The sequence below is a fragment of the Papio anubis genome, chromosome 12 (genome assembly GCF_008728515.1).
Source record: "Papio anubis isolate 15944 chromosome 12, Panubis1.0, whole genome shotgun sequence".
Classification (NCBI taxonomy): Eukaryota; Metazoa; Chordata; class Mammalia; order Primates; family Cercopithecidae; genus Papio; species Papio anubis.
In genome coordinates this window covers 100,080,402-100,107,125 of record NC_044987.1, presented here as the reverse complement: position 1 = coordinate 100,107,125, position 26,724 = coordinate 100,080,402, and the positions used below count along the sequence as shown (strand labels likewise).

The 26,724-nt window shown below is 34.4% G+C and overlaps 1 protein-coding gene across 11 annotated transcripts in view; it reads left to right on the top strand.

Annotated features, from left to right (window-relative positions):
* LRRC4C (leucine rich repeat containing 4C) overlaps positions 1-26,724 on the top strand; it is a 1,317,608-nt gene that overhangs the window by 516,328 nt on the left and 774,556 nt on the right. For all 11 annotated transcript variants that reach the window (XM_017948475.3, XM_017948470.3, XM_021926805.2 and 8 more), the window contains one exon: positions 1,204-1,288. The gene's annotated coding sequence lies outside the window, so the exon portion shown is untranslated. The remainder of the gene's footprint in view (positions 1-1,203; positions 1,289-26,724) is intronic.

The window sequence follows — 26,724 nt, the reverse complement described above, 5'->3', positions numbered from 1 at the left end:
AAATGGCAGGAAGAGAAAAATTGGTGGTGGCAGAGAGCTCCGTTTAGGATATTCTAAATTTAAATAGCTTATTAGAACTCTAAATGTGTAGATCAAGTAGAGAGTTGGCTGGGCTAAACTATAAATCTGTCAATTCCAGATGTATAAATGGTATTTACAGTCATAAACCTGGATTAGACCTTGATGGGAGTTAGTCTAATAGGAAATAGGAGATAGCAAAGAGATAAGCCATTATTGTTACAAACATTTAGAAGGAAACCTCAGAGGAGACTAAGAAAGTTTGACCCATCGCGGGAGGAAAACTGGAGAGAATGGTGCTCTGGAAGCCAAGTGGAAAAAAAAGTGTTTTAATTGGAAATAAATGTTACATTATTATAGCGTAAACTATAGCAGTACTAAGTAAGTCTAATTTACTCCAGGATACAGTAAGGAGCAATCGAAAGTAATGTGTGAATGTCTATTATTTGCATAAGGCAAGTGGTGATTAAAGAAAGTAAACACACGAGTGCACACACACACGCACATGCAGATAAAGCATTTTCCCTGCCTTCAGAGTGCAAAGGCAGGGACATAGAATTAGGAACACTGGCTATAAATCTCATAAAATATGACAAACAAAGGTCTGTGGGATTACGGATGAGGTACAGATTAATTTTGATTGGCAACTTCAGGCGGAAAAGGTCATATTTGAGCTGGGTATTAAATAATGACTATGAGTTTGTGGATAAGAAATAGGAATAGACAAAAGAATAATGACATTTGAAGTGAATAAGATAGAATGAAAAATGGTATAGAGGCATGAAAAGGCACAGTATGTTTAAATGAGAAATAAACTCATTTGACAAAAATAGACCCTGCAAAAGAAGCAGGGATAAACAGCACCAGATATGCTTTTTTTTCCTTTGTTAAAAATCTTACTCAACAGTCCAATAGAAAGACAAATTTGATAAAGTGAGATTTTTCTTAGAACCAAATATTGTGATTAGCATCAATTTGCAAAAAGTCGTTTTTATTCTGGGAAAGCCTCAAGCATGACATATTATAAAATGAATATACACTTGGATAAACTTAACTGTAGAGAAATATAAATTATTCCATGTAGGTTATTCCATTAGGTCGGTTTTAATTTCAAATAACTTTGCTTGGGCTATTTTCTAACTTTCTTAAGTGTAATGCCATGTTTTAATTTTATGTCTTTTCTAGAAATGGTTCTCTTTACTGCGAGGCTGCCAGGTCACCCAATGAGAGAGGGGCCAAATAAGCTGGAACATCATCTAATACACTGAATGTAAGTGAGTGCAACATTAATAGCTTTAAACAAAAGTAGAAAGAAATGTTGTTTCATATATGACTTATACTGCCTTGGAATAGTCCATGTTTGTGAATTAATATGGTCAATTGCTGGATACATGACATGGACCAAGCTCTCACTGGTGAGTGTGGGGTTGCTGCACACACCTGTGTCAGGGCTCCATTTCTCCTTGAAGCACACAAATTACAGTTTTGCCTGGAGTCGGTTTGTCTCTTGTAATTGCTCTGCTTATAGTAAAACATGGAAAGCCTGCTTTCTAACTGCAGTTACATGTATTTTCACTTATTCTACTTTCTGACTCCTACTGAACTCATAATTTACCCTTCCTTTATCTTTCTCTATCAGCCTGGTCCATCAGACACTACACTTAGCTTTATTTGCTGCCCGGGATCCAAAGTCATTCACTGGGTTCTCTCCAGCCCTCTAGCTCTCTATGAAATCTATCCTCTGGCATATTTTTCTTGCCAGTTGACCAGTTAATATTTATTTGTATAAGTTATTATTGGATGTACCTTTCACTAGACCAAATATTACATGCAGGCAAGAATCATGTCTGTTTGCTCATACCTCTTAGATATTCAACACAACCATGCTGTCTGACCGCATCTAGTCCTGAACAGGATGTGACCACTTAAAATGTTCCAGCTCTTTCAGCATTTTTCAAAATCTCTATTCTCCATGAGCTCAAACCTTGCCCTGACTTCCTTAGTTTCAAATGAATTAGCCTCCTCGTTTAAAAAAAGATGAGGCTATTTGATGTGAGTATCACCGAATTTTTCTTCTTTAAATGTTAAAATATCTATTTATCTTCACCTGTACTCTATTTTCCAAAATAATCGCTCATATTAATTTTAATTATAACACTTTCATTCCTTTACCAATTTTACTGGATCAGCTATTTGTCTCTACATTTGCATTTCTCCATTTCCCTGGTTCCTTCCACGCAGACTAAAACCAAACATGTTTCTCTAATCCTAGAAACATATCGCCAACTAAAATCCAAACAAAACTACTCCCCATGATTTCGCTCTTTTCCTATGTTTTTCCCCACATTAGCCCCTCTTTACCCATTCAAACTACTTGAAACAACTCTCAATATTCTTTGCCAATGCATGATAAATTCCACAGAAGAAGGATCTATTTTTGTTTCATTATGCAGTGTATTTCCAGTATCTAACACGACATCTAAAATGGTAGGAGCTCAATAATTAAATAAATACATTTATTTCCCATCTCTCTTCCCACTCTACCTGAGTGTGAAAATTTTGCTCCAAGCACTGCTTAAATTACTCTCACCAAGATAACCAACCATAATAACTCTCTCCTCTCTTACTCAATTTATAGCAATGCTTCAAATTCTCTTTTATATCCCATATCATAGTCTATCCTAATTATTTTAACTGCGCATATGTCTCATCACTTCTTCAGAGTCTCAGCCCCTTGAGGTCAGGACAATTAACTTGGTTATTTCTTTTGTTTCCCTAACTTTTAGCTAAGAACTTATTTTTCAACGTTTTACTAATGACTTTAGTTAATAGATTTAAGTACTGAAGGATTCTCTGACATTACTCCGACAACTTCAGCACTACCTTTGATAAAATGTTTTGTCCCTGAAATAAAAATATAAAAAATGGAATAGAATATCCTGTTATAAACCATTTCAAAATCATTGGAGGAAGAATTCTAAAACTTTTTACCAAATGAATCATGACATTTATATATAGGCTTCATAATTACATATAATCAATTAAAAATTAATTATAAGTATCTATGCATATGTATGCTACACATACACCACACACACACACACACACACCCCTTTACCCTTGGCTACTTTAGTGCATTATGATCATATTTATGCATTAAATACCTGTACTATATATCAATTGGGTCTCTATGATAAACAAATATATGCATACGACCTTAGACATAAACCACACAAATAAGCCAAGTGAAATATAACCCCCTATAAATTAACATTCTCACAAAAGAGACAACATAAAATCTTGAGTTAAATCATTAAGACTCTGCTTATTATATATACATAAGCAATAAGAACGCATGCATCCTCACATGTCTAAAAAAGTGGTTGTAACCATATAGATGAATAGCCATTGATTAAATTATTTCTAAGAAAATGAAAGCCTTTTCTACTGTCTTTAAATTCCCAGTAAATGCACACAATAGAAGGAAGAAAGCCCTAAGCAGCTGTTTTAGGAGTTTGAACAGAGATTTAATAATTATTCCACATTTCCCTTCCCTCTGTCTTCATTTTCTGCAAACCCAAAATTGGGTTCTTGTTTGTTTGCTGTTTGATTCTTTTCTTCCACTAACTCATATGGATCAGCAGATCGACTTGAGTGTATTTGCCCCAGGTTTGATATTCTAAAACTCCTTTGGGACACTGTTTCTTGTAATTACCTATAGCTGCATTTACTAAAACCCACGGATTAAAGTTTTCCTACCATGCACCTTGCTCAGGCCTTTGGGAGATCTTACAGTCCGTGGAAAGGGATCAGGAAAATCCAAACTGATTGGTGGCTTGAGGGCCAAATAATTTATTGTTTAATTAACTTTTCTGTTTTTCTATTAGTTGTGATTTCATATAAACATAATAATTTAAGAAATGTTTGGGGATTTAATTTGTTTTGTCCCCAGTAAAAAGTCTTAAATTTAACCCGTTTTCAGACTTGTATGTAAATGCTATTGCTTGTATGATGTTCACTCATATGGATCACTGTTTATCATAGGGGCATTTGTAAAATCAAAATAATTCACAAAGTAATAATATTTTAAAAATCTAGACACAGTAACAATTCAGGGAGAGCCATAAAGGCTTATAGAGAATCACTTTAAGATGGGAGCTCTCTCAGTCTCTAATTTGGTAAGTTGGATGATTATGTGGTTTATGGTCTTTGCCTTCTCTGTAAATATTTGGCATATACATTGGGTTAAGCCTGGAAACGATGTCTGCATGTGATGTATCAGAGACAGTAATTCAGAAGGACCCCAAATTCTATTATATTAATTCTATTTAGTTGTTCAGCTAGCTCTCTTTTGTTTGCCTTTTCATGCTGTCTTCTTTCCTGTAAGTTGACCTGTAAAGACTAGAACAACAGGCTCCAGTACCCACGTTGGCCATTGGGAAGCCCCAGCAGCAGATAATAAGAAAGAAAAAGTGAAATCAGGGTCTCTACTCTCCAGGTTTCTTTGTGTGTTCATCTCAGACTGGCTGGATTCCTCAGTCAAAGATTTGGTATTTTTCTTGGCTACCTTCTAGCCATGAAACATGCAGACACTGCTTACCTGAACAGTTTCCTCCCCTGCTACCTTCTGGACTAGAAGTGGTAACAACTCTTTTTCTCTTATTAGCCCCGGGTCCTGCATTCTCATTTATGGCTCCCTAAGCCCTGGTTATATCTTTGTAAGAAACCTTCACTGAATTATCTTAATTTGAGTGTGCCAGCTATTTCCTATCAGAAATCTGATTGATAGAATTCTCATTGCTGTTCCTAAATTAGCTTCATATTGATTATAATTTTGCAAAATTATGGCTAGTAGAGCTGAATGTTAAATTAAATGTAACTATTTAGGATAATAGACATGAATTACATGTCAATAGGGAAAAGGTCTTGGAAAAATAAGAAAAAATATTGCATTCGTAACATTTGCTCTTTTCTTTCATGTGTTTACTTTGGACACTAAATTACATTTAAGAATTGAATAACTAGAAGGTAGTGCTATTTCTGGTGAACTTTCCCTTTTTTCTATGGATGGATAGCACTGAAGTTACAATGAATTCATCAGGACATCCAAACTACATTTGGTTTGGATGTAGTTTTTTTATGTTTAAAAATGTTAGAGGTTAGTTGACCGATATAGCCAATAGTTGCACTATTTTGTTTTTATTTATTTATTTTTATTTGTATACATTTAAGGGGTACAATGGAATTTTGTTACATGAATATATTGCATAGTAGTGAGGGCTGGTCTTTAAATGGATGTAGCACCTGAGTAAGTTAAACTCTTTTAGACCTTGATAAACTTTTAAAGAAGTATGGGACTAATGTGGCATGAATGGCCATATTTGCCAAAAAGGAAGGCTGGTTGTATTGGTATTGTTGGCATCCAATACATCAAATAATTATTTTAATAATTTGCTTTAAGTTTTGCAACTTTAAAGAGGAAGTATCTAATATCAATATAATTGGACTTCTTCCATCTGTGAAGAATTCAAAAGAGAAACATGTTTTCTTATTTAATTATACAAATTAGCCTCTGAACACTTTTTAATATTGGTATTAGAGGAAAGAGGCAGTTCTTGATATTAAATTTAACCTTGTAGAATGGTACACAATTATGCACCAAAATGTTTCCACAGCATTTTAGTGTTTTAAATTTGCTTGCTGATTTGAATTTGTAAAATAAATTACAGACTTATGAAGTATTTGCGGAATTAAGAAAAAAAGTATAACCCTAGTATAGAACAATTATAATTTTAGTTACCACAATTTTCTTATATAATTTTAATTCACATATGATATTTTTATTCATAGGTCAAATATTTTTCCAAATTTCTACATAGTTTTATAATCAAAATTATTAAATGATTTTAGTAATTTAATAATTAAATATAGCATTTGTACAGAATGTCAAAATAAACATGCAATTTAGTGAAACTATGACTAGACATTGGCATTCTTAAATACCTTTAAGAAGTCTGCTGGCCACAGAGTAAATATTCAATAAATGTTAGCTATTATTACTTAATGAAAGAGATAATAGAGTTTTAAAAGTGTAGATTGCTTCCATTATTGACATTTTAAAATACGTAACTACTCCCATATTGTGAATTAGCAACTTTCACCAATTCTAAGATGCATAATTATTTTTTCAAAACTTTCCAACTCCATCTCATGATGTGCCTCAATTAAACGCAATAATGTTTAATTTTCAATATGTTTTTATTTTATGTGATACATTATAAAACCAGGAAGTCCATGACATCTTAATATTTATTTTATAAGATTAGGTTGTCAGACACAGGAAACAGAGTGTGTGTGTGTGTGTGTGTGTGTGTGTGTGTGTGTGTGTGCATGCACATATGGCAAGGGATTCTGAAAGAAAGGTTATGTTAGACCATACTACTTTCACATCATCATCTGAAAGTCTTTCCTATTTTTCACCATGAAAATTGCTACACAACACCGTAAGATTTAGATAGTGAAAGAATAACAAAGCAGTTAATTTCACTACTTGAGTTATAGGATTTTTTAAAAAATCAATATATTTGTAACTAATATTTCCCTTTTAAACTTCTAAATAATGTTTTAGGTTATATATGTTATGGATCTACTTAAAAAAAACTTTACATTGATTCCTTAGGAAAAATTACTAGAAGTAAGTGAAAAATGTTTTCCCCCTTCTGACACAACATCTTTGTAAAAATGAATACGTGGTAGTCTGATACATATACCTCTCCCCAGTAATTCAGCAGAAACTAGGCTCTGTGTGAAACACGTAAGTGAACTATAATATGTCAAATGCATGCCTTGAAGTACTTCCTACTTATAGGCAAAAACACAATTTAGTTGTAATAATAGAAATTATATTTTAATCAATATACCCTTTGCTATTAATCCATTTTTAACTGCCTGAAGAGGCTTTAATAACATGTTAGGAAAGTCACCCATCTAAAGAGTAACTCCAAAGAGAAAAGGGCTAGAATCTTTTCGTTTCCAATTTATTATATACAAAATTGACTTATATAATTTACACACTTGTTTTTCCTAGAAAAAATAGCTCTTCTTTATGTACTTGAAAAATAGCTATTCTTTATGTACTCAAGGTGTCTTTCTTGGCAACTCAAAAAGAATCTGTAGGTTTTATTGGCAGCACAAACTTTATAAAAATTAATAAACACATATTTTATTATCTTTAGTAAGGACTAGATGTTTGATAGTATTCTTTTTTTTCTCTCTCTCTATTGCTCAGGCTAGAGTCCAATGGCACAATCTTGGCTCATTGCAACCTCAGCCTCTCGGGTTCAAGCAATTTTTCTGCTTTAGCCTCCTGAGTAGCTGAGATTACAGGTGCACACCACCACGCCCGGCTAATTTTTGTATGTTTGGTAGAGATGGGATTTCACCACGTTGGCCAGGCTGGTCTCAAACTCCTGACCTCATGATCCGCCCTCCTCAGCCTCCCAAAGTGCTGGGATTACAGACGTGAGGCTCCGTGCTGACTGATAATATTCTTTAATTATCAGCGCCTGCTGTATTACAGACATAATCTAGATTTTACCTTTACTCAAATTTGCTTATTTTATTGATTAGCTTTATGTTTTACAATAACATACCCATTTTGGAAATATCAGGAAATAAATATAAGTACCTTAATGATCTGAACACTCATGATCCTCCCCTGACAAACATAGCCATCCTTAACACTGATGCACACATATTTACATAGTTTGTGCACATATCTGAAGTTTTTATTTAACGTTTTATTGAAAATATTTTTCTTGTTAAATATGTGTAACTTTTTTTAACTTTTAAGGTTTGCATGGTATTTCTGTGTAGACTTCTATCTTGACTTATTTAATGAATAGTATTGAAAGAACTCTGGAACTTAAAGTATAATTTTTTTAAAAGTATACTATAACCAAATTTACATGGTTAAAAACAGTGGTTTTTATGACATGCTCAAAGATATTCTGATAAAGTGACAAACCTGCTAGAGACAATCTCTTCTTCATATTTAAAAAACTAAAGGAAACAGCAGATACACATTTGAGTCAAGATTCATGTGAAATAGATTTTTAAAGATGTGTGCCATCCTAAAAGAGGGCTGCTAAAAAAGGGCATGATGAATCTAGTAGACACCTGGCAAATAAGGGAATTGGCAAGGCTGATTTAGAGAGTTCTGGGAAACTCTCCCCCAAATAGGAAATAGGTCAAATTGTTTATTTTAAAAATTTACAAATTTGATTTCATATATATATATATATATATATATATATATTTTTGCAGGCATCACACTCTCTCTTTAAATGCAAAACACACACACACAGGTGCACACACATATCCCATATACTAGCATTACTTTAAATTTTGGAATACTATGTGTTTAGCCTTAACATAGACATCCTCACAACTAAAAGGCTGTGTCCTAGATCTCATTTCTTCTTACACAAAGGCTCACTGGGAATTCTTAGTGAAAGACAAAGCTTTTCAAAGGGCTCCTGATCGACCAATCATATAGATTAATACGATCTTTATCTATTCAACATACTGATATTGAGTTATTTCTGTGAGCATGGCATTGTTCTAGGCATGTGAAATTCCAAGCAGGTGTAATACCTTGTTGCTATGCTCAATAAACAGTTTTGACAGGCAAAGAATGTCAAACCCACACTGTTTTTTGTTATTGCAATGATATTGAATAATGCAAATACTGAATATCTACTTTGTGTGTAACTGTGATGACAGGGCTTGCTTATGTTATTCAAACCTACTGTATTTCACAATACCAAGCGGACACTATTTATCTTATATATATATTATGTAAATGGTGGCCTCTTGAATTACAGAATGCTGTGGTTCTCCTTTATTTTGTTAAATATCTCAAAAATCACATTAAGTAGTTTTGTTATCTCTTTTTCTAAAGGGAGAAGAGTAAACCTCACTAACTTTATAATCACATAGTGACTAAACGGCAGAACTGGGTTGGGACTTGGATCTGGATGATGCTAAAGCCTCAGTCATTTCATTTCTCCATTACGTCTGTTGTTATAATATTATCAAAGTGTCACACCACTCATAATTTAAGTGCCCCTAGGTTCTTTTATAAGTGGAAATCGTACATTAGAGGCCATTTATATCATTTATCTCTGGAGAAAAATAATGTCCTGCAAATGCTCTCAGTTCTTGGTATATGCAGAAGCTGAAGGTCCTGCCCCTTTTACAGATGAGCATTCACAATTTGAAAAGCTCTGTAAAATGTTCTATTAACCTTCTTATAAGAAGTTACCCAGGAAATGTCTTAGTGATATATGATCTGAGTCACAAATGCATATGTCTACCCTTTTCCTAGCCACATTATGGAGAGAAGGAAAAAACTGACTGGATTAGAGCCACTCCAAAACTTTGGAACTTGCAAATGAAAATTTAACCTCCGATTGAATTTAAGACATATGTAAGTTAGATAAATATTATTGAAGTAAACTCATTAACACACCTGGGAAACATCTCAAAGCCATGTACCATGATGAGTCACTAGGTTTGTGATTATATATGTATAAATTTTTACTATGTAAGTGCATGAAATAAACTATGATTATAGGTCAATAAAATATTGGAAAATACTATATTATATGTAGTTTTCTTCTAAGAAATAGCTTAATTGAATTTTGTCTGTTGTAATGGCATAAATTCATATAACATTAATGATATACATATTTCATGTTCTTTTTAAAACAAAACTTGTGAATCTATGAATATAAACCTCAACCAGTTTTTCTACCCTCCCTCTAAGACCAATTAAGTGTCTCAATAGTCATTGTGTCTTACGAGACATTTTTAAACTTTCTGAATTTTTAATGAACATGGCTTACTAAAACATAGACTTACCCTTTCATTGAAAGCCTATTTGCTTTTTTAGACCACAACATCAAATGATATTAAAGCTACATTTTTTAAATTGTTGCATTGCATATGTGTTAGCTGCATTTCCATAACCAGATTATAATTTCTTAAAGAATAGCTCTGAGCTTTTTTTCCTCTATGTGTCTTTTGATAGAAATCTTCCTATTTCCTAATCCTTTCCTTTTTTGTCTTGGGTAATTTGTTGAATAAAATAGATGCTCAATATATATATTGCTGAATTGAATCATGTTATCTTTCCATCTGCTGTAACACTCATGGCAGTCTAAATCTCACAGAAGGTACACAATACGTTTTTTATTGATTAATGATGGATACATGCTAAATCTATGCATGAGACTCTTTTCCTTAGTAGAATTGCATTAATATTCCTATCAGATTGTATAGAGACCAACAAGTTTTAAAAACAGGTCTTATTTTGATCCTTAATATTGTGTGACTGAAAGATAATATGATTCCTAAATTTTAAAGTAGAATTATAAAGAGAAGACATGAAGGAAATAATAGGGAATGCACAAAAAATTTCTATGTTCCATTAAAATAAGTGATTTTCAGTTGTCTATTCTGTCTTCTTATCTTAATCACAGAAACCAGGTAGAGTGAAAAAAAAATGTTTTCTAAGACGCTAAAAAAGTGGCTTGTCATTTAAGCATTGCCTTTCAATACCTTTGTGAACTTAGGCAAAGCATTAACCTTTTTGAGTTTCAGTTGTCTGCTTTAAAAATAGTATAATAATTGTATATGTGATGCAATATGGTGCTGAGAATTAAATAAACTGTCCTTTGTAAAAGAACTGAAAAGAGAATTCACAAAGGCAGAAGGTCAAAAGATATGAGTCATGGCTTTTCTCCCACTCTGCTATAGTTACATAATATACATAATATAACTGATCAAGAGAGGATAATAACTCATTGAAAATTGGTGTGTAGGACTGGTCTATATGCTTCATTATGGGAAAAAAATGTTGTTCTCTGTATGAAATTATCTGTGGATATACCACCCTAAATGTATACGCTATCATTAGAAAATTTTCATTGTGTTAGATACTGATCTGCTGTGTTTATTTATTGCTTGTTTTTGCTTGTTTCTTTGCTGGTTAATAGCCTTCTGATGTCAATGTTTTTCATTCTTTTCAATGTATTCTATATAATTATTATATAACATTTTTGAATATTGACTTCAAATATTGTCTGTTGAAATCTATACTAGGGCAAATTTAGTCAAAGCAAGCTACAATTTATCAACTTGATAGTTAAAATCACAATGTAAACTTTTTAAAGAATAGAATCTTACATAAAAGATTGATTTGAAAGGAGATGATAAATAGCTGACCCGGAGAAGATAAAATTCCTCATGTAAGCAGGCACAAAAGCAAGATAATTATTTCCAACCCCTACCCTCAAAGCTTCGATGGGGATGTTACAGGACCATCCATGTTAAATGTCTGTCACATAAAGAAAATAACACCTACAAAGTCTTAGTTTTTCATTATGTTATTTCATTTTGCATTAACTGTTCACATAGTAATAATGTCAGGAGCAAAACTGCACTTTGTTCTGCCTATCTCACCTCCTATTTGTATACTCCCTAAATGGCATAGGTAATGCGTGCATAATACCCAGCCCAGTGCTTTGCTAGAAGTTCAATAAATGTTTGTTGAATTGGATTAGCACATTAACATGTAAACTGTCAGATTGAAGAGTTTACAGCCTGCAAATCTTATTTTAAAATCTAGGTTTATGCAAATTTGCATATTATTTAGAAAATGAATAAATTACATTCATCAATGTCTAATTTATATGCACTTCCACACACTCATTTGAATAGTTTGAAGTATTACCACTGACCAACAAGTTGGATAGGGCAAGAGAACTTCTTTTTGGGATTGACAATTTTTTAGAAGATCACCTAAATGTTTGTTTATTTACCACGTAATATTTTTTCCAAATGAACTTTCTTTGGAGGTTTTTAATTTATTTTTCATTTACCACTTTTTGAGTTCTGTTTTGCTTCTTTCATTTATTTTTATTTTTGGTTCTAATGTATTTAGTTTTTGATGGACAGCTCTTGAATGCTTCTCCAGCAAATAAAGCTTATCACGCCTTGTTAATAAATGATGAAAGTGATGTAAGCAGTTAAAAGGTTGACTTTTTTGCTTAACTAGTATTTTATTGAGTAGTGGTTTTTCATTCAAGAAAGAGAGTATGCTTCTTTTTTTGGCTTGTGGCATTATGTCTACATGTACATTTTCTTTTGAGCTTATATAAATTTATGATAGGTGTTGGCCTCTTTAGTTTTCAATTTAAATAGAAGTGAAACTGGCTTCTTCACAATTTATTTTATCTTCCTTCCTATTCTTTTACTCAGGTATGTAGATTTTACAAACCTTTATATAAAGTACTAGAGAGAAACATCCAACAAAGTATGTATTCAACTGTAATGAAATATCCAGTGGAAAAAAATTGCCTTGCTTTGTATGATGCAGTGCCCTTAAACTGAAGTTGTGTGTCTGATTAGACAACAACAATACCTATGTTTCATATTTCAATGGATCTAATTTCGCCTTTATGTACTCAAGTAAATACAGAAACTTCAAGTGCACGATATTGGAATTATTTTAGAAGATGATAGTTTGCAAGATCTTTTTGACAGGGTTTCCAAAGAAACAACAACAAAAAAAAAGGTGATAAATTCTAATTTTAAAATAAGTTACACTTTTAAGTGACTTAGAGAAGCCACACTGAGATTTAAGAATTTTAAAATTTTTGAGAAAACATTGCAGCTCTGTTGCCAATCGGAGAAGACATTGAATAATGCATTTTTGCTGAGAATAAAGAATGAAACTCAGTATACAACAAACAAGCTGTAGAGAGGAAGAGTTATATTTTAAAGGCTACATAGTTTCAAGGTGTTCAATTGATGAAACCTTTGTCTTGTCAGCAAGCTTCTTTCACTGTTTCTATAATCACAATGCAGTTTTTATACTCTGCAATTATCTTTAATTGTGAGGATACGCAACCTCTTATTAAACTAAAAGAAAGATAGTAGCTGTGCATATTAAAGAACCTGTGAACTCCAATACCCTGTTTTGATTTCTAAATGATTTTGACACTCTCTTGAATAATGATTGCCCCGTTATATTCCTTGCATGTGGTGAGTTTCTTAAAGGAAAAATGCTGGCAGCATCCTCTTAGTAACTTTCCTCACTGAAGTATGGTTAGCAAGAGACTCCATCTGAAGATGGTCAGCTCCTATGTGTCCAGCTACAGGGAAAAGTTACTCAGCACTACATGGGCTAGCTATTTTAGCTGGAAAAAAAAGAAGAAATTCTACAACATCTCAGTCTCTGTCAATGGCCGTAGTTTCAGCCAAAGATGTTGAACTATCTGATAGAAGACTGTTTAAATCTGAAAGAATAACAAGCTAGTAGGGTAGAAGTAACTGATATATTTGCATATCTCTATATTTGCTGGACTGAAAACAAACCCTCTCCCTCCTGACAGTGCACACACATACACCCTATATATAACCCCATACATTAAAATAAATCACTCCTTTAACTAGGATTGCTATACAATATATGTAACACTCTTTAGCCTGTATTTTATTCTGCCTTGTATAATTATAACCTATTAACACGTCTGATAGATTGTAAGCTCTTTGAGATCAAGTATTAGTGCTTTTTACACTTTATCTTTTCTTTTTTATGTGTGTGAATGTATGTATAGAACACACATAAATACATAAAAATATTCATACATACATATAGAAATTAAACAGAATACATACATGTGAATTTCTTTTAAATACACACACACATACACACACACAAAAAAAACATACTCAGAAATATTGGAGGTTCAATTCCAGACCACCACAATAAAGGGAGTATCAAAATAAAGCAAGTCATAGATTTTTTGTTTTGGTTTCCCAGTGCATATCAAAGTCCTGCTTACACTATACTTACACTATACTGTAGTTTTGTTTGTTTGTTTGTTTTGAGATGGAGTCTCTCTCTGTCACCCAGGCTGGAGTGCAGTGGTACAATCTCAGCTCACTGCAACCTCTGCCTCCCAAATTCAAGCAATTCTCCCACCTCAGCCTCCCGACTAGCTGGGATTACAGGTGCGCGCCACCACACCCAACTAATTTTTGTATTTTTAGTAGAGACAGGGTTTCACCATGTTGGTCAGGCTGGTCTTGAACTCCTGACCTCAGGTGATTCACCCGCCTTGGCCTCCCAAAGTTCAGGGAGCACAGGTGTGAGCCACTGCTCCCAGCCTATACTGTAGTTTTTAAGTGTGCGATGGCATTGTGAATCAGAAACAAAGTACCTACCTTAATTGAAAAGACTTTATTACTAAGATGATCGTAAGCTTTTAGCAAGTCTTAATCTTGTTGCTGGTGGAGAGTTTTGCCTCTATGTTGATGATTGCTGACTGACCAGGGTGGTAGGTCCTGAAGGTTGGAGTGGCTGTGGCAATTTCTGGAAATAAGACAATAGTGAAATTTGTCACTGGGTTGAGTCTTACTTTCACAAACATTTCTCTGTAGAATGCAGTGCTGTTTGATACCTTTTTACCCACAGTAGAACTTCTTGCAAAATTGGACTCAATCTTCTTAAACTCTGTGGCTACTTTATCAATTAAGTTCATGTAATATTCTAAATCCTTTATTGTCATTTGGACAATAGGTACAGCATCTTTGCCAGGAGTAGATTCTATCTCAAGAAATCACTTTTCTTGGAAATGTACAGACAGCTCTTGGAGAAAGTGGCCAGGAATGAGGTCCTGCTCAGGCCACTGCCCCAACCTGGGAAACAGGAACAATCTGCCCTGTGCCTGGTGCTCTGCTTGCCTTGGGGAAATCAGAAGGTTGGGATTTGTCCTTGCCTTGCTTTCAAGGCATGTGTAGCCTGTGTAATATTTCAGCAGCAGTGGAAAGCAGAGCATATGGAACCTGTAGTTTCTGCCTGTTAGTTTTTCCTTGTTGCCTCAATCCCTGGGGTATGAGGGGTTTTCTTGTGCTCAGAAGAAACCATTTGAAAACTCAGCAACAGAGTTTGTCCACATGACCCTTTTCAGGATGCCTCAAAGATGGTACTTTTTGTTTTCTCCTGTCTTCTATTTGTGAGCCCTGAGATTCTTCTCCCAGCTCAAGGGGATATTCTGGAATAAGGGTAGGGGACTTAGACACGTGAAACTGGGAGTGGAGAGAAGAGCTATTTCTCTTTTTATTTTGTCTAGAAGAGCTTTTAAAGAATGCATGCTTTTCCTGGTTGGAATTAAGTAGGAAACGAGGCTACACTTCATCAGATATGGTACAATCAAGTTTGGGGTTTTCCCACCAAAACATTCAAATCCTCCCCGCCTATTCCACCCCTTTTAATTGGTGCCTGCTGGAGAGGATGTCTATATATACACTCCTGTACAACTTCAGACTTGGGCTCTTTTCTCTCTCTCCCAAGATGAGTCTCATCAGACTGAGTGGTTGGGGGTGGGCGCATGCACGTGCGCACAAATGTGCTTAGCTTGGTTGTATTTTTTGACAAGAGGGGCCTGCAGCTTTCCTCTTGGGACTGGTTTATCATGTCTCACTTTCTAGCTTCATCCTTTGAACATTGACTTTTAAGTCCGATACAGGTAGGGGCTTGATGAAAGTGTATTCCGTGCTCCCCTCTGCTACCTAAAATCAAGACATAAAGAAGGCTTTGCCTAGCATAGGACTTTAGTTTGGGAAGGATCTAGATGGAGAGAGAGAGAACATAAATCTAAACAAGAAGGGGAGATCTTAGCAAAAGGAGAATGGTGCCTAACCTGCAAGCCAGTGACCTGCCTTTGGAGGGTGAATGGGCGGGTGGTGGGTCTGAGACACAGTCATGAAGTTTTGTGTCTGCTGATTCTCACCAACTCGTCACTCCCCCACAATTATAATGGGAACCAATGTTTTTAACTTTGCATATTTGTTTGTGGCTGGATTTCCCCCTCATCTCATTCTATCCTAAGATCATGGGCAAAGCTCTTTATTTTGGGGGAGAAGAAAAACTGTTGGAACCACAAAAAATTATATTTTCTTTTATAACACTTGAAATTTGAAAAAAATATTTTGCTAGCAGATGTGCTATTTATTTATTTTCTATGTATATGGGAGTCTAAAAAAATCTAAAGCTGTATAGATTGGATCTAGTCATTAATTGCTTTGGGAGCCTTCTATGTGTGACTTATGACTTCTCTGTGTTCTGTGTATCTCTCTTAATGAATTACCTGGAAAGAAGCTATGGTAGCTTTCAAATAGGAGATGATTTTCAGAAATTTGTATATTTCACAATTGCCAGCCCTGTAAAATACCTGGTTGAAATACAAAAACAAAAACAGAAAGAAACCACTTTCTTGGATCATCCCTCAGAAGCAACTCCTCATTGGATGAAATTTGATTTTGACATTGCAGCAATTCAGTCCAATCTTCAGGCTCCACTTCCAGTTCTAGTTCTCTTGGTACTTCTGTCATTTTTGCAGTGACTTCTGCCACTGGTATTTTATTAAATATATATTTTTTAAATTTTAGATGTTGGTAGGTATATTGTATATATATATGAAGTACACGAGGTGTTTTGATACAGGCATGCAATGCATGGTAATCACATCATGGAGAAAAGCTTTTATCCTTTATCTTACAAACAGTGTAATTATACTGTTAATTATTTTAAAGCATACAACTAAAGTATTATTGATTACAGTTACCCTGTTGTAACTGTAGGTCTTAATCATTCTTTCTAACTATTTTTTGTACCCACTAGTCATGCCATTGAAGTCTTGAACCCCTCAAAGTCATCCAGAAGGTTTGAAATCATCTTCTTACAAACTGTAATTAATGTTGATAGTTTGACCTCCTCCTATGAATCACAATTGTTCTTCATGGCATCTAGAATGGTGAATCCTTTTCAGAAGGTTTTAAAATTATTTTGCTTACATCCACCCGAGAAATCATCATCTATGTCACCTGGAGCCTTACAAAATGTATTTCTTAATTAACAAGACTTGAAAATCAAAACTATTCCTTCATCTATGGGTTGCAGAATGGATGTTGTGTTAGCAGGTCTGCAAACAACGTTAATCTACTTGTGCATCTCCACCAGAGCTGCCGGGTGAATAGGAGCATTTTCAATCAGCAGTAACGTTTTTATATAAATTATTTTTTTTTTTTCCTTAGCAGTAGGTCTCAACAGTGGGCTTAAAAACTGTGCTGTAAACAGATGTGCTGCTATCCAGCCTTTGTTATTCCATTTAAAGAGCACAAGCAAAGTAGATTTAGCATCATTCTTATTGGCCCTGAGGTTTTTAGAATGGTAAATGGGTGTTGGCATCAATATAGAGTCACCAGCTGCATTAGCCCTGTAACAAGAGAGTCAGTCTGTCCTCTGGACCTTCAAAGCCAGACATTGACTTCTCTCTAACTATGAAAGTCCTAGATGGTGTCTTCTTCCAACATAAAGCTGTTTCATCTACATTGAAAATCTGTTGTTTGATGTAGCTACCTTCATTAATGATCTTAACTAGATCTTCCGGGTAACCTGCTGCAGTTTCTACTTGAGCGCTTGCTATTTCACCTCGTACTTTTATGTTTTAAAGATAGCTTGTTTTATCAACCCCCCTGAACCAAACTCTGATAGCTTTAAACTTTTCTTCTGCAGGTTCCTCACCTCTCTCAGGCTTCATAGAATTAAAGATAGTTAGGGCCTAGTTATGGGTTAGACTTTACTTAAAGGAATGTTTGGCTGTTTTGATACATTCAGACCTCTGAAACTTTCTCCATATCAGCAGTCAGGCTGTTTCATTTTATTACCATTCACGGTCACTGGAGGAGCACTTTTAATTCCCTTAAAAAACTTTTCCTCTGCCTTCACAACTTTGTTTAATATTTGGCACAAGAGGTCTAGCTTTGGGCCTATCTGACTGGCTTTTGATATGCCTTCCTATTTAAACTTGATCATTTCTACGTTTTGATTTAAATTGAGTGTAGGGTGACTCTTCCTTTAACTGGAACACTTAGAAGCTATCGTAAGGCCATTAATTGATCTAATTTCAATATTGTTGCATCTCGGGAAATGAGGGTGCCTCAGAAGAGGAGGACAGGTGGGAGAACAGCCCATCATTGAAGCTGTCAGACACATACAACATTTATCAATTAAGTTTACTATCTTATATGGTGTGTTCACGGTGCCCCAAAACAATAACAACAGTAACATCAAATATCACTAATCACAGAGCACCATAACAGAGATGATAATAATAATGAAAACATTTAAAATATTGTGAGAATTACAAAAATGTGACACGAAGACACGCTGTTGGAAAAACCCCACCAAAAGAATTGTTCAATGCAAGGTTTCCACAAAATTCCAAAATGTTAAAATTGCAATATCTATAAAATGCAATAAAGCAAAGCCAACAAAAAAAAGGTGTGTGTGTGTGTGTGTGTGTGTGTGTGTGTAGAGAGAGAGAGAAAGAGAGACAGAGAGATTATCTTTTCTTATATGTCAACCTATTAAAAGGCAATAGCATCATTTTACTTACCAGGGAGTTACCCTGTTTCAGTGAGAGTGGTAAATCAGATTAATTGTTATATAGCCATATATAAATTATCTCCATAATACAAGCATTTGGGTTCACTCCCTCTGTCTTCCCTTTAAAAAGAAAAATCAATTCTTTGAGTCAGTCCAGTTGCTAGGACATTTCAGTATTGTTTAGTATTGTGTATGGTTCACTCTACAAATACCTTTGGGAAGTCAGAATTGTATTGCTTCCTATCTATTCTTTTCTCTTCACATTTTATCCCTGTATTCTGACAATAGTTAAGGTTCACTTTTCCTCCTTTTAAGATTTACTTAGAAGATTTAATACGAGTAACCATTAGTAATTTTCTGGGAGAAAAAAACTGGTAGAGGTACACTGCAACTCTAAACCTTTTGAAAAATGTCATATCAAATAATTGTACATTTTTACTTTCAGTATATATAAACATTCTTGTATGGCCTTCAAGGATGTTTAGAAAGATCACATTTGAATTTTCACGCTTCCTAAAGAGGCATGAGAAGCCGGAGTGCCAATGTGTTTTACCAACAAGCAGGCTACATGGCCCTGGTATTTTACTGCTAACCCTTAGAGTTATACTTCTTCCGTGAAATGCATTAAATTTTTATATGTACTCTATTTTATAGTTCAGGTTTGCAATTAAACATATTCACAAGTATGACATAGACAGTGCACGTGTCCTTACCAGGAGTGCATTTGCGCTATTTGTGGCTTCTGCGCGTCAAGGTGTTCTGACACTTTAACACAAATAAGATCAGGCAGTTTGTGAAATTTGTACATTTCAATGTGTTTGAAAAAATATTTTGCTTAAAGAGATATTTTTAGATAAAAGAAAAGGAATTGAAAATGTGATCAAAGAATTTCCCCACACAAAGCAACAGGCCCAGATGGTTTCATAAGGGAATCCCAAAAAACCTTCAAATGCCGTACCATCCCAAACACACCAAATTTTTAGAGTATAGAAAATGACAGATAACTTCCTAGTTCTTTTTATGATACAATTAATCATATTATTGGTATTAAGTCTTAGTAAATGTAGGGAGAAAAAAACCTACAAATTAACCTCACAGATATTTATGTAAAAATAATAAATGAAATTGCATTTTAAATTTTTAATTGAATATAGAGCAAAATATGTAATCTAAGTAAATTTTAAACATAGTAGTCTTCTGTATATTTGCAATGGGATTACAATCTAAGGATAAAAAGAAATGAACATTATTTAGTAGATTTGGTGTTGATATTGATATAGTTCTTCCAAAATATTTTATATGTGTTATAAATGTTAGTATTGTCATTTTGGAGACAGAGAAATAGACATATGACATGAGAAAAGGAGGAGATAAAATCCTGGAATTAGCGTGAAACCATGATTTAACATAGCTATCATCCATCTATTGTTTTCCTTAGTTTGGTCTAAGGACGCATCTTAAAATCAATTATTTCTAGTGGCAATTAGCACAATTATTGCCAAGTGATTTCTAAATACCACTTGCCACTGAGACAAACCATTAATCTTTAGATAAATGTTTAATTCCTTGGCTGAGTTGGTAAAGTGCAAGTTGAACCTGGATCATCTTATTCCATAAATTAAGAAAATGATTGAAATTGATGGGCACATTTCAAACCAACACACAAACTCACCTGAAGGTACTCCAACTGGTCACATTTAGAGCAATTTGTTCATTAAAATGAATAATGGGAAATACATTATAATTTTGTAGAGAATCCGTGAGTCAATATGGGTCTTAAATTTGTAGATAAGCATAAAAAAGGGAAAGCTGTTATTAGCATAAGAATGCCAACTGGTACTTCACGTAAAAAAAAAACTAAACAAATAGGAAGTTCAGCATTTCACATGCACAATGGTAATAATTTAATTCAGGCAAAAATCATTAAAATTAAAACACTGAAACCATGGGGCAAAAGACTATTGGGGTACAGGATATTCACATAGTCTTAAAGTAATCCCCAGGCACATACATTTTAATTTTTGACTACAAAAGGAAAAATATATCTTTAAAATGGAAAAAATCTGTGAACCATACTTAAATTAAGTGATCAAGCATCACCAATAATGTGAAAAGTGAATATCATGCTCTTTGATCTACCAGTTTCTTTTGATCCTAAATTTTGTTTCCATCTTTTCCTTATAGTAGTGTGTTTGTGCCTAAGAATAGGACTACACTAATTAATCTTTTGAATCTTTCTAGAAAACTGCTATGTGTGCAATCACCATGCAGTCTTCTTGTGCCTCTGTAACATATAGCTCTCCTACACAGAAATATTCTTCATTAAGACAGTTTTATAAAGAACACAAATCTATGTCGGGAAAAGCTCAATTTTGTCTAGATAATCAGAAGGGGCCTTAATTAGAGTCGTGCTAGCTGTTTTAAAAAAAATAAATCCAGAATTTCATGACTCAACAAGACATGAAAGTTTATTTCTTTCTCAAGAAACAGTCCAGCATAGGTATTCATGCTGCGAAATCCAAGGGACATGATTTCATCTGCTTTTAGTTGATGTCATGAAGAGGGGCACAAAGGGTCATGGTACGAAGATTTTCAAGAGCCAGGGACCTTCCAACTTTTATTCCACTGGAGAAAACTGAGTCATATAGACACTCCTAGTGTAAGGAAGTTCAGACGTGCAGCTGAAGAAAGGGAGAACTGATCTGAGGACACATCTTGCAGTTTCACAAATATGGCCCCTCACTCCAGCTCAGGCATTTATAAATGGTAATACTTGGAATGAGTTGAATGAGTGCTTTACTAAATAAAATGCTTTAATAAAAAAAAAAATGACCACATCCATATTCTGAAATGCACATTCTAAATACTTGCTTGTATGTGATTAAATACAGTAAACCATAAAGAATGCAGTGTTCTCTGTGATCAAAATTCAATAACTTCTTCCAAAAAGTTTGATTCTCAATTTTAATATACATATCTAAGGAAATAGGATAAGCTAGTTCTTTCAGGAATCTTCTGCAGATACCAAGTAGCTTTGACAGGTCTGTGCCTATGATGGCCCGCATATGCTTAGGGACCCTATTACTGCTTAAAATCCAGTTTAACTGGGACTAGTGATTGGTTAATGTTTTTCTTTTTTGTTTATCAAATAAAGCAAGGAATTTTTAAAACTTATAAAATTCATAGCTTAAACATTTTATGTTATCTTTGAATCTACTATTTTTATTGTAACACAAAGGTGTACCTAATGGAGTTCTAAGTTTTCTCCAATTTATAAGCCAGACCTCAGGATGTATCTATAGTTTCTAGTTTCGTTTTAACTTTTCTTTCCCTTTTTCTTCTTTCTTTTCTTTTTGTGAGTGTGTGTTTGTGAAACACGAGTTTAGAGCCATTTGCGATACAATCTGAGATCAGAGTCCTTTACTATTCATATGATTGTTCCCATTCTTACCAATCTCAGGCACAACTAGTCTTCAATAAAAAATTTAGCTAACTCTCCTTTATTGAATATTTCCAAAGCAACTTACAGCTCACATTTCTTTTCTTTCTTTCTTTCTTTTTTTTTTTTTTAAGATGGAGTTTCACTCTTGTTGCCCAGGCTGGGCACAATGGTACGATCTCCACTCACCACAACCTCCGCCTCCCGGGTTCAAGCAGTTCTCCTGCCTCAGCCTCCCGAGTAGCTGGGATTACAGGCATACATCACCACGCCTGGCTAATTTTGTATTTTTAGTAGAGACGGGGTTTCTCCATGTTGGTCAATCTGGTCTTGAACTCCCGACCTCAGGTGATCTGCCCGCCTTGGCCTCCTAAAGTGCTAGGATTACAGGCGTGAGCCACTGCACCCAGCCTCAACTTATATTTCATAGAAACAGCACTTATTTTCTTTTTGTAGACCTATTTTATAAGCTTATGAAATATTTAATGGGATTTAAAAATTAAAACGATAAAGGTAAAGCTGCATAAACAGTTTTGGGGGCGAGCAAAACATATTCTTGCTGGGCATGCAGATGTAACTCAACGGTAGCAGTATGGCATGGTATGCCATGGGGTAGCCAGTTAGCGATGGCTGGTCAGCAAGCTGCGGTCTTCAATCAGTATGTTTTACAGAGTGATCAAGGCTGGCTGTGATTAATCTGGCCAGTCAGTTAAAATGTAGGTCAGTCAGTTAAGAGAACTTCGGTTGTGATTCATGTACTTTGGCTATTTATCAGCAGTAATAGCTGTATATTGCTTTTACCATCGTTAGCAGAAGTGTTCCTTCTTCTATCATCCCATGTAAATGCCAAACATGGGATAATGTTTTTTTTTGTTTGTGTGTTTTGTTGGTTTTTTTGTTTGTTTGTTTGTTTTGAGACGGAGTCTCGCTCTGTCTCCCAGGCTGGAGTGCGGTGGCGCGATCTCCACTCACTGCAAGCTCCGCCTCCCGGGTTCACGCCATTCTCCTGCCTCAGCCTTCCGTGTGGCTGGGACTACAGATCTCCACTCACTGCAAGCTCCGCCTCCCGGGTTCACGCCATTCTCCTGCCTCAGCCTTCCGCGTGGCTGGGACTACAGGCGCCCGCCACCGCACCCGGCTAATTTTTGTATTTTTAATAGAGACGGGGTTTCACCGTGTTAGTCAGGATGGTCTCGATTTCCTGACCTCATGATCCACCCATCTCGGCCTCCCAAAGTGCTGGGATTACAGGCGTGAGCCACCGCGCCCGGCCGGGATAATGTTTTTTAGTCATTTTGGATAAGAAAAATCATTATTTATAAAAGGATGAAGAAATTTTTGATTTAAACATTTTGATACTTCCAGTACATTTTAAATTTTCTTCCTACAGTGTTAGATTGGGTCATTTGTTTGTTTAATTACTAAATTCCCACTATTATTTGGATTACATTTGATCTGATGACATGATGATTCAATTAGTGGGCAGAACCATTATTTTAGACTTCATGACTTGCTTTCTTTGACTCATGGTTCAATTAAGATTTCTTGATTTTTCTCAGGGTTTTTGAATTCCAGGGAAACAATCCCCTGTGCTTACCAAAGTCTGTAATTGATTTTCTTGTTTTTAAAAGATATTTTTAAATAAATATGCACGCAACACGTATCTTTGCTTTATTTTTGTTCTGAATCCACACCATTCTTCTCAGGATACTGAGTATTCTTTCTCATCATCTAAATACATTTCAAGTATTCCTCATGAAAATAACAGGTAGAGAGGAAACATCGATGAGACAAAATTTAAAATGCATTTAGTGATCTGAACACTGAATAGTCGTTGCAAATTTCTCTTTTGTTATAAATATACATATTTCAGAGTGTTAGAAATTTTCATTACTAAATATTTCCTTTTAACTTTCTGTGTATTTAATTAAGGTTTATCTTTCTCAAAACTCTCCTAGTGCTTTAGATATTTGCTTTTCCTTTGTTATGCCCTTAAGAATTCCTGTTTGGAATTAGATGTATCTATCTCACTTCTGTGATGTCAGTGAAGTCAGGTGGCATGCTTGAATACGTCTCTTTGACAGTGCCAAGCACAGCACCTTGTAAATTGTAAGTAGATGTGCATACCTTGTTAAATATGCTACTGATAATCCCTTTGATATTTAACAATGATATTTTTTTCTTCTATCACTGTATATATTATGTTTCTTGGTTAGCTGTATTAATATATACATATATAGCATATATGATATATATTTGCACATACACACATATGATTTTACTCTTTTCTATATGTGAAAGAACAAAATACTGTAATTTAGAGTCCCAGATAGTAACTCTCTTTAAATTCCAGTGTTTTAAAATAAAATCTAAAACAATAAATATTTTCTAATTGTGCAGATGCAAATTTCTATCATTTGTGACATTCTCAAGTTAGTTAAGATTTGTAAAATATTTCAAAAATATTAACGTATAATCCATTGAATTTGAGGTACACTCATACTAATTACAAGTAAGACTTGTCAGTGAGAAGATGTGATTTTTTTTCCCCTCATGAAGAGCTCAAGGCAATCTTGAAATGATATATTTCAAGGTAATACCATGTGTGTTTCCTTTCTGCTTAGAATGGTTATTTATAGTTGGTTCAATTAATTCCTAGAGTGTGCAGGGCAAAGAATCCCTTTATCCTGCCATCCTATAGAGCTAAGGGTATGGTCTATGCTGAGCTGGAGCAAACTTTAAAGCTGATCAAACTTCTAAGCAAAATCCTATATTATGATTAGTGATGGACCCAATCCTGTGAAGTGAATAGAGGTGAAGGAAACACAAAAGGTTCCAAGGTTGGAGTTGGATGAAAGAATCCAAAAGATGAACTGTGTATGTAAGCCTTATCTAAACCCCCTTGGTGGCTGGAATTGGGTCTGAAATATTGTTAGGACACACCTTCTCAGGAGATTTTATGCCTTTCTTCATTTTAGTCAGGTCAGAGGAGCCAAGAGAACAGTTTGCGGGTTCAAAAATACTAAGGGAAATGTGACTGAAATTTCAGAGACAGCCCCCAGATTGAAGAGTTGAGCTCAGATGCCAGGATAACTTCAAAGCCTCAAGAACTATTTGAACCTAATTATTAGCAGATAATGATACTTCAAAATCATTTTCTAAGTTATAAAGGCAATTTAGTGTAATTTTAACTGAGAAGGCTGTAGAAAGTAGCCAGTGGCCAAATGAATTTCACTTTCACGAAACAGAGAAAAAGAATAAAAGGTTTATAAAAACATAGTTTTTAGAGATTTGGGTTTGGACAAAGAATAATGCAAAGCTTTGTGTATCTGTATTTCTAAATGCCTATTTTAAAAGGCATTTAGAAATTGTCTATAAGAGCCCCAGGGCTTCTGAATTCCAGGGACATCATCTTCTGTGACTTCATGAAGCCCTGGGGCTCTTATAGACAATTTTTCCAGGTACATTTTGGGGGCATTTTTATATCTTCAAAAGTGATTGGATATTTAATACTCACTGTTACTATACTGTTTCTGTGATTATCAACTAAATGTAATTTTGAGGGTTTTTTTGGTATTTTAATTAGTTTAGATAAAATTTAATGAGGGTGATGTTTTTAACATATGTTGTTACTTTAAAATATATGGAAATCATTATAATAACAAAGGTCATTTAAAATTCTAGAATCCTTTACAAATCAAATTTGACCAGGTATCTAACATAAATAATTCTAAGATATAGCTATTTTAAACATTAAATTTTATTGTTTATAATTTAAAAACATTTCTAGCAATTCTGTCAAGTTTTCAGTACATTTTATTTTCCTTGAACAATTATTTCAGCCAAAATCTCCGCTAATTTGCCTCAGGGTAACAAGAGTGACCAATAAATAAATTCTGTACAAAGAATATTAGAAATTAGCTAGCAAGCCAATTAATAAACATTTGTTAACATTATACCTTACAAAAAGATCATCAGAGAATCTGATGAATTAGAGGGGCTGTGGTGAACAAGATGAAAAGATACCTACATTCATGGAACTTACAAAAAGATGACTCAGATAAGAAAATAAATAACTATATACAAGGCAGAGTATAATATGTACCAGAAGTCTAAATGTCAAAACGGGTCCAGATCTTATCTATATAAAAGAACATGGTGAAATTAAAGTAGTTCCAGGCCTTGAATTGTGGGTGGACTGTTGTTGATAGGTGAAGAGAAGGGGTAGAGTTTCAAGAAATAGCCATGTGACAGAGTTAACGTATGCACACATATTTAGTTGTTGGGTGGAAAGCTTGATTATCAGACAGGTAAGGAGTGTAAGGCATTTTGACATATTTCTGTTCTTAAGAAATACTGAAATCCTGGGATGCAGAAAGTGACTGGATCAAAGCCAAGCATAAAAAAAGTTTCTAACAAAATTCCATAATCAAATCGTTTCATAATATTTTTTAAATTTATTTCTTCTTTATTTAAAAAAAAATGCTCAGTGTCAGTATCTCTGTAAAATGGATCATGTTGCATTTCTAACAGATTTATTCATAGTGTAGACTCCCCATAATCTGCTAAGAAAACTTACACTGGAACATCCCTCAGAAACTGGCAAAATGGAAGTCTTTCCTTTGCTGCTTTATAAAAATTCATGAATCTATAATAATTAGATACTGATGTGAGGGAATATTTATATTTTGATTAAGTTAATTCATTAGTTACCAAAGCATTTTAGAGACATTTATCAATATGTTTT